The sequence below is a fragment of the Triticum urartu genome, unplaced genomic scaffold (assembly GCF_056163025.1).
Source record: "Triticum urartu cultivar PI428250 unplaced genomic scaffold, HENAU_Tu73 scaffold2, whole genome shotgun sequence".
Classification (NCBI taxonomy): domain Eukaryota; kingdom Viridiplantae; phylum Streptophyta; class Magnoliopsida; order Poales; family Poaceae; genus Triticum; species Triticum urartu.
Window position 1 is genome coordinate 10,131,350 of NW_028260368.1, and position 9,512 is coordinate 10,140,861.

The 9,512-nt window shown below is 34.8% G+C and overlaps 3 non-coding genes across 3 annotated transcripts; 1 reads left to right on the forward strand and 2 right to left on the reverse strand.

Annotated features, from left to right (window-relative positions):
- Positions 1 to 5,309: 5,309 nt before the first annotated feature.
- Positions 5,310 to 5,382, reverse strand: TRNAF-GAA (transfer RNA phenylalanine (anticodon GAA)). The gene has a single exon. It is a non-coding gene; the product is annotated as a tRNA-Phe (tRNA).
- Positions 5,383 to 7,049: 1,667 nt separating this feature from the next.
- Positions 7,050 to 7,122, forward strand: TRNAT-UGU (transfer RNA threonine (anticodon UGU)). The gene has a single exon. It is a non-coding gene; the product is annotated as a tRNA-Thr (tRNA).
- A 1,219-nt stretch (positions 7,123 to 8,341) lies between these two features.
- Positions 8,342 to 8,428, reverse strand: TRNAS-GGA (transfer RNA serine (anticodon GGA)). The gene has a single exon. It is a non-coding gene; the product is annotated as a tRNA-Ser (tRNA).
- Between the last annotated feature and the right edge of the window lie 1,084 nt (positions 8,429 to 9,512).

Genomic DNA, 9,512 nt, shown 5'->3' on the forward strand with positions numbered 1-9,512 from the left:
TATCTTTCGTTTTGTTCAAGCAGGATCAGAGGTATCCGCTTTATTAGGGAGAATGCCCTCCGCAGTGGGTTATCAACCTACTCTTAGTACAGAAATGGGTTCTTTGCAAGAAAGAATTGCTTCTACTAAAAAGGGATCTATAACTTCGATTCAAGCAGTTTATGTACCTGCAGACGATTTGACCGACCCTGCCCCTGCCACAACATTTGCACATTTGGATGCTACTACCGTACTTTCCAGAGGATTAGCTTCCAAGGGTATTTATCCAGCAGTAGATCCTTTAGATTCAACCTCGACTATGTTACAGCCTCGGATCGTTGGCAACGAACATTATGAAACTGCGCAAAGAGTTAAGGAAACTTTACAACGTTACAAAGAACTTCAGGACATTATCGCAATTCTTGGCTTGGATGAATTATCGGAAGAGGATCGTTTAACTGTAGCAAGAGCAAGAAAAATTGAGCGTTTCTTATCACAACCGTTCTTTGTGGCAGAAGTTTTTACTGGTTCTCCAGGAAAGTATGTTGCTCTTGCGGAAACTATTAGGGGATTTCAACTAATCCTTTCCGGAGAATTAGACGGCCTACCTGAACAGGCTTTTTATTTGGTGGGTAACATCGATGAAGCTAGCACGAAAGCTATAACCTTAGAAGAGGAGAACAAATCGAAGAAATGAAATTAAATCTTTATGTACTGACTCCTAAGCGAATTATTTGGGATTGTGAAGTGAAAGAAATCATTTTATCCACTAATAGTGGCCAAATTGGCGTATTACCAAACCACGCCCCCATTAACACAGCAGTAGATATGGGTCCTTTGAGAATACGCCTCCTCAACGACCAATGGTTAACAGCGATTCTGTGGAGCGGTTTTGCGAGAATAGTTAATAATGAGATCATCATTTTAGGAAATGATGCGGAACTGGGTAGTGATATTGATCCGGAAGAAGCTCAAAAGGCACTTGAAATAGCCGAAGCTAACTTGAGTAAAGCTGAGGGTACGAAAGATTTGGTTGAAGCGAAGCTCGCTCTCAGACGAGCTAGGATACGAATCGAGGCTGTCAATTGGATTCCCCCATCCAATTGAAGACAATCCAGTGGTTTATAGTTGATACAAAGAAAAAGGGAAGAGGGGTAGAAAAAGTTATTAGATAGCGAAGCGAAGTAAGTCCAATGCTATCTAGTAATTTTTCTACCTACTTACCTACTATTGGATTTGAACCAATGACTCCCGCCGTATGAAAGCAATACTCTAACCACTGAGTTAAGTAGGCAATTTATCACCACAAAGGAAGACCCATTACTTCGATCGATTATATATTGAATCCCTTTTCTAAGCAATACCGCTCTGTTATTGGTCTGTTATATACTAAATACTAAACTAAATACTAAACAGATACAGATCAAAGGGGTATCCTCTGGCATTAGAAAATATTCATCTTGACAAGAAATTATCTATATGTTAAGATATCTCTGATAAGGGCTATAGCTCAGTTCGGTAGAGCAACTCGTTTACACGTGCGCCAATGCTTTTCAAAGGAGCTTATTATGCAATGAACATAATCGATCTTATTGCAAAATCAATGTCTTACTTCATAGATTCGAGAGAATAGGAGAACAGTAGCCTGACAAACAGTCGGTTCAGTCCGATTCAGGTGCCAATTCAGGTGCCTAATCAAATAGAACCCTTATGGATTTGCTAGTTGATAAGGTAAATATCCAGCCCACTAAATGCTAGGCGTAATGAGGATAAGGGCCTCCAAAAAACTTCTTTTCGTTCTATGAACTTTAAGGTGTATGAAGTCTCATAGTTAACTCTTGCAGTGGAACGATAGAGACTCCATTTCACTTAGGTTGATTTAATTTAGACCGGAGGCAGACCTAAGTCAAGGTAATCCTCCTTTGAAACACTTTGGTATTGCTCCTAGATAGATCATAATACAAAAAATCAATCAGAGCACAGGGAGCCATCTCATTATCTTTCCGTAAAGAAAAACTATGGTGGACTAACTGATCTTTAAATCAGTTTATGAAAGAGCCCAATGCAAAAAAATGCATGTTGGGTCTTTGAAACAGTTCAAATCATTTCGATAATAATCCGTTTGATCTGTTTTACCGAGAAGGTCTACGGTTCGAATCCGTATAGCCCTAATATGCCCTTTTTTAGATTTTAGGATCTCTATCCTATGTTTTCTTTAGTTTAGTATAGTTTTCATTTTCTCATTAGTATTTGTTTATAGACTGGATAGGCGCCTGCGACATAGAATAGAGATAAAAGCATTACCAAAGGCTCATTCATCGAAAATCAAAATCATACAGACAGGAAAAGAAAAACGAATTTCTATCAAATCAATAGAAGAAAGGATCCTTTCCCTGATTTGAATCCCGTCCTCCTTCAAATAGGATATCTCTAGACTTCCCTATAATAACTGCAATGATTTTATCCATTTTGCGAATTCCTACTTTGTTTTAAGTATATTTATTACTTTGTTTATAGATACATTATGTAAATTGATCAACTTTAAATAGAAAAAATAAAGTAAAGAGTAAATAAGAAAACAGAATATTCTGTCTCATAGTTCTGAAATAGAGTTCTTTATTTTTATTTTATAGTATTACTTCTCATTAATTATACTGCATAGATTAGTCCTACTATCTTAATTAGGTTCTAATTTAGTAGTATTCTCATTTTTATTTAATAGTCTCTTATTATTTTATTATTAAATATTAAATAAAGGATAGAGCTATTCTTTTTTCTAGAGATTCTAGAGAAAGCGAGACAAAGTGAAACGAGAAAGTTTTCTTTATATAAGAATTAGATCTACATACACCATATCTAAATAGAATGGAAATCCAAAAGAAAGGGAGTTGGGATTCCATTGGATGAATCTTTAAAGAAGATGCAGCACAGAGGAAACAAAGGCTAAACTTAAACTAAGCGCTTTTGTTTGAACAAAAAAGATTCTTGTTTCACCGAGGAAAAGAGAGAAGTTCTGGATAAATTGACAATGCTGAATTGAATTGACTAATTTAAGTTCCGCCTATTCCACATTAATGGGAGTACATTATGTTTCTGCTTCACGAATATGATATTTTTTGGACATTTCTAATAATAGCAAGCCTTATTCCTATTTTGGCATTTTCGATTTCAGGACTTTTAGCCCCGGTTAGTGAAGGACCAGAGAAGCTTTCTAGTTATGAATCGGGTATAGAACCCATGGGAGGGGCTTGGGTACAATTCCGAATACGCTATTATATGTTTGCGCTCGTTTTTGTTGTTTTTGATGTGGAAACCGTCTTTCTATACCCTTGGGCAATGAGTTTCGACGTATTGGGTGTATCCGTTTTTATCGAAGCTTTGATTTTCGTGCTTATCTTAGTTGTTGGTTTAGTTTATGCATGGCGAAAAGGAGCCTTGGAATGGTCTTAACTGAATATTTAGACAAAAAAAAAGAAGGAAAAGATTCTATTGAGACAGTTATGAATTTGATTGAGTTTCCCTTACTTGACCAAACAAGTTCCAATTCTGTTATTTCAACTACACCAAATGATCTTTCGAATTGGTCAAGACTCTCCAGTTTATGGCCCCTTCTATACGGTACCAGTTGTTGTTTCATTGAATTTGCTTCATTAATAGGCTCACGATTCGACTTTGATCGTTATGGATTGGTACCAAGATCAAGTCCTAGGCAAGCAGACCTAATTTTAACAGCCGGTACGGTAACAATGAAAATGGCTCCCTCTTTAGTGAGATTATACGAGCAAATGCCTGAACCAAAATACGTCATTGCTATGGGAGCCTGTACTATTACAGGGGGAATGTTCAGTACGGATTCCTATAGTACTGTTCGGGGAGTTGATAAGTTAATTCCTGTGGATGTCTACTTGCCGGGCTGCCCACCTAAACCGGAGGCAGTTATAGATGCCCTAACAAAACTTCGTAAGAAGATATCGCGAGAAATAGTTGAGGATCAAACTCTATCTCAAAATAAAAATAGATGTTTTACTACCAGTCACAAGCTTTATGTTAGGCGCAGTACTCATACAGGAACTTATGAGCAAGAATTGCTCTATCAATCACCATCTACATTAGATATATCTTCTGAAACTTTTTTCAAATCCAAAAGTTCAGTACCTTCCTACAAATTAGTGAATTAGGAGAGGGGCTCTTTTGTGTAGAAAAATAAAAAGCAGGGCAATCTTTCAAACTTGCATCCGAAATGTGAAATATTTATACAAAGAGGGAGAGATGAAGACAATGCAGCAGGGTTGGTTATCTAATTGGCTAGTCAAACATGAGGTGGTTCATAGATCTTTGGGCTTTGATCACCGAGGAATAGAGACTTTACAAATAAAAGCAGGGGATTGGGATTCCATTGCTGTCATTTTATATGTATATGGTTACAATTATTTACGCTCCCAATGTGCTTATGATGTAGCACCCGGTGGATCTTTAGCTAGCGTGTATCATCTTACGAGAATACAATATGGTATAGATAATCCAGAAGAAGTCTGCATAAAAGTCTTTGCCCAAAAGGATAATCCTAGAATTCCGTCTGTCTTCTGGATTTGGAGAAGTGCCGATTTTCAAGAACGCGAATCTTATGATATGGTGGGAATCTCTTATGATAATCATCCGCGCCTTAAACGTATCCTAATGCCTGAAAGTTGGATAGGCTGGCCCTTACGTAAGGATTATATAACCCCCAATTTTTATGAAATACAAGATGCTCATTGAATGATAAGAAATTCATGCTCACTTATACAACACAACTCCAGATTTTATTCAAGTCAAGGAATATTTTTAGGTTCTTTTCCTAGATGAAACGGAATACCTATTTATAATTAATTCCTAATTATACAAAAGCATTCCAGATAGACTGAGCAAAAAAAGGGTTTCATTTGGATTCCCCTATTTTGAAAATCGCATATTAATTTCCTTCATATGAACAGAAAAATAGGATGACTCAAAGAAGTTCTCTACCAGGAACTTTGTACCGCGCACATTACTTAGCACAACTAGGAAAATAAGATAAGATAAAGATAAGCAAGACTAAAAAAATATTCGTCGGAATAGCGGAATACAAAATTAAGAAACGCAAAAAAATAAAGGGGAATCTCACCCCCTTCTTTATCATAAAGAAAAGATATATTTTAAAACTTCTTTAAAAAGAAAAAGAAGTGCCTCTATATTTATATTATAGATTTATCCACTTAGATGAATAAATATTATTAATGAATATGTATCACAATCCATCTCGAGGTATTTGGATCAATACCTATTCGGTGGATCTTTTTTTTTTTTTTCTCTGCCAGGAACCAGATTTGAACTGGTGACACGAGGATTTTCAGTCCTCTGCTCTACCAACTGAGCTATCCTGACCTTTTCTTGTGCATCATCCTAGTAGAGTATTTGTATCTATGTCAATTAAAAGGACTAAAAATTAATTAAAGTATTTCAAATTTTAAATTTGAAAATGGGGGGGGTAGTCCTATGCATTGTGCATGGTTTACTTAAATAAAACTTAAAAATAGAGTGAATAACCAAGATTTCTTGCCGATACTCTAATAAAAAAGAAATCTATTCAATGAATAGGATAAGATCCATTGAGTTCTCTTCGCATTCCTTTGTGAAAGAGTAGAATGAGAAAGCTAATGAATCTTAAACCCATTGCATTGATAAAAAGAAAAAAAAGTGCATTGATAAAAAGAAAAAAAAAAAGAGGATAAATAATAATAATATAGTATAGTTAGGGAATAAAAGAGGATTTGGGGATAGAGGGACTTGAACCCTCACAACTTATAAAGTCGACGGATTTTCCTTTTACTAGAAATTTCATTGTTGTCAGTATTGACATGTAGAATGGGACTCTCTCTTTGTCCTCGTCCGATTAATCCACTTTTTTAAAGATCTCGAAAACTTTGAATTTTAATTGAAGAATTTGATTATTCAATATTCGATTGGAGTGGATTCACAATAATGAAAAAAAAAAATTATGATATGAGTTTTTTATTTCATAATCATTATCATTTCTAATTTCATTTTTAAAAAAGATAAAGAACCTATATTATAATTAGAATATAATATGAGTTCTGTGATTAATCGTTTGCTATGTCAGTATCTATACGTGTTTATTAAATGTATAAGGTATAAAACCCCTCTTTCTCTAATTTAGAACTAGAAGGAATTCCACTAACAACACAACGTAATTAACTCGATTCGTTAGAACAGCTTCCATTGAGTCTCTGCACCTATCCTTTTCCTTTGTATTCTAGTTCGAGAACCCCTTGTTTTCTCAAAACACGGATTTGGCTCAGGATTGCCCTTTTTTAATTCCAGGGTTTCTCTGAATTTGGAAGTTACCACTTAGCAGGTTTCCATACCAAGGCTCAATACAATCAAGTCCGTAGCGTCTACCGATTTCGCCATATCCCCATTTCCCTCTTCTTTGAGACCAGGATTCCTTGTGTAATTTCATCCATCTCTTAGTTTTTTTTTTGAATCATTGAGTTCATCACTCAACGTAGTCTAGCAGTTCAGTTCGACTCTATTTGAGAGACCTCGCTTGCTTATTGCAATTCAGAATTGAATTGATTCTATCCTTGATGTATTTGCAATTCAATCCGAATCAATATATCCAAAAGTTTTTATCTCCCCCACCTCCCGTCTTACTTTTTTATAGTATTCAAAATTATACTATAACGCTTGATATTTATTCTTTTTTTCTAATCAGAATTAGCAATTTTATTTACTCTGACTCTATGTTCCCCTTAGTGAAATATTAATCCTCAAATTATTAACAAATAATAAAGTCTATAATGATCGAATGAAAATACCAATAAATTCTATAATTTTATTTTTTAATATCCTATAGTTAAGCATATCAAGCTAACTTTATCTTTAAGAAGTTTTAGTATTTTTTTATTTTTATAAGTATAACTTCAAATTTAGAACTAGTTAATAGCTAAGATTAATAACTAATATCTGAGATTTTACGGATTTCCTATACTATACCTATTTCTATTTGTTACACTATTTCCGTTATGTAAGCCCACTTAGCTCAGAGGTTAGAGCATCGCATTTGTAATGCGAGGGTCATCGGTTCAAATCCGATAGTCGGCTTTTTTTTCTCTATCGATGTTCTACGAACAAGAATCTCTTTTTTTCCGAATTAAATGGAGAATCCAGGATCTTTTATGTTTTTTACCTTACAATTTTGCTAGATACAAAACAATAAAATAAATAATATATATACAAAAAAAAAAGATTTTGATGAAATTCCATTTTTTGGGGTACTTTAGTTGATTTTACTCTGTTTATCCTGTAGTTTAATTCAGTTTTAATTTCGATGTATTCTGTAATGTAAATACAATGAAATTAATTGTGTAAAATGAAATTTCAATAAAATAAAAAAAGGAGTCTTCATGTCCCGTTATCGAGGACCTCGTTTAAAAAAAATACGCCGTCTGGGAGCTTTACCAGGACTCACTAGAAAAACACCTAAATCCGGAAGTAATCTTAAAAAAAAATTCAATTCTGGGAAAAAGGAGCAATATCGTATTCGTCTTCAAGAAAAACAGAAATTGCGTTTTCATTATGGTCTGACAGAACGACAATTACTTAGATATGTACATATCGCTGGAAAAGCAAAAAGGTCAACAGGCCAGGTTTTACTACAATTACTTGAAATGCGTTTGGATAATATCCTTTTTCGATTGGGTATGGCTTCAACCATTCCTGGGGCCCGCCAATTAGTCAACCATAGACATATTTTAGTTAATGGTCGTATAGTCAATATACCAAGTTTTCGTTGCAAACCCCGAGATATTATTACTACGAAAGATAACCAAAGATCAAAAGGTCTGGTTCAAAATTATATTGCTTCATCGGACCCGGGGAAATTGCCAAAGCATTTGGCGATTGACACGTTGGAATATAAAGGACTAGTAAATAAAATCCTAGATAGGAAGTGGGTCGGTCTCAAAATAAATGAGTTGTTAGTTGTAGAATATTACTCTCGTCAGACTTGAACTTAACGAAAAAAGGAAAGGTTCATAGAATTTTCTTCCCCTTCCCCTTTCCCCGAACTAAATCGCCCTAAGACCATTACCATTAATTTGTATTTTCCCATCAACTAGCTAAAATTGATTAACCCTAGGATTAGGATCCTTTTTTCTTTTTTCCTCTATGTGTATTTTACATACCACAGTAATTTGCTATAGAGAATTTCTAATTTCTATTAAATCAAAATAAGATAATATAAGATATTATATTATTGCTGGAAAAAATTGTTATTTGATTTGATACATTGTGATCCTTAACGTTGATGAATTAAGAAAAACGGAAAGAGAGGGATTCGAACCCTCGGTAAACAAAAGTCTACATAGCAGTTCCAATGCTACGCCTTGAACCGCTCGGCCATCTCTCCTACATAACTTATTATGGAAAATAAACTGAGTGAATAGCGAGTTTTCTTATTCCTGCAGTACAGGTACAACCGCAACCACTCGGGGGTTCCATAGTTCTATTGGAAAAATTCCTTTTGATCTAAGTGGAAGGATACAGGATTTTTTACTAGAAATTGCGCTCGCTATAAAATAAAAGTTTTAATTTGGGTTTTCCCGCAACTAAAGAAAAAGAAAATGGAAGAATTCTTCTTATTGCATAATAAAATAAAGAAACCTTAGAATTCCGTTTGCATAAGATACGCTACACCATACTATCGAAATCAAAAATAGGGTATGAGACAATTAATAACTTTGAAAACACGAAATAGTTGATAACATAAGTTGTTGTTCAGAAATAGGAAAGTGGAATGAAATCCAGTCTTAGTCAAATATTTCATATCTCTTCGTGTCCAAGCAGAAGGAAAAGGATACAATTTGAGCTGAGCGGAAAATCCATATCTCTCTTATCCATTTAAAGCATATGGATTTAGAGTAGAGCATATGGATCAATCTATTTATAATTATAAGAATCGAATGTGTTTGTTTTTATGTTATTTTGTGAAGGAATGAAAACAATTCTATATAGAATGGGTTGGGAATTATGCCTAGATCCCGTGGAAATGGAAATTTCATTGATAAGACCTCCTCAATTGTAGCCAATATTTTATTGCGAATAATTCCGACAACCTCAGGAGAAAAAAAGGCATTTACTTATTATAGAGATGGTGCGATTTGACTCTTTTTTTTGCTTTTTTTTAGCCCTACCTATACCTCAGTCTTACGAAAAAGAGAGGGGGGTTGGCATAGAGAGAACCAAATTTGTAAAGCAAACAAACCCACGCTTCGGGAAGGTGAGGCGAACTAACAATTCCTTCCGTCGTGTATCCTCGATTGATGCGGCTTCAGATACTTCAATTGTAGATTTGAGTATTGAGCGAAAGGTTACACCTACAGGATATGGTATGGTATGGATTACAGGCCAATCCTACTCTATTAGTATCCGTAGGCAGCATAGGGGAGAAAAGCACTACACCTAGAAATAGGAATCAACAAGAGAAAAACTTT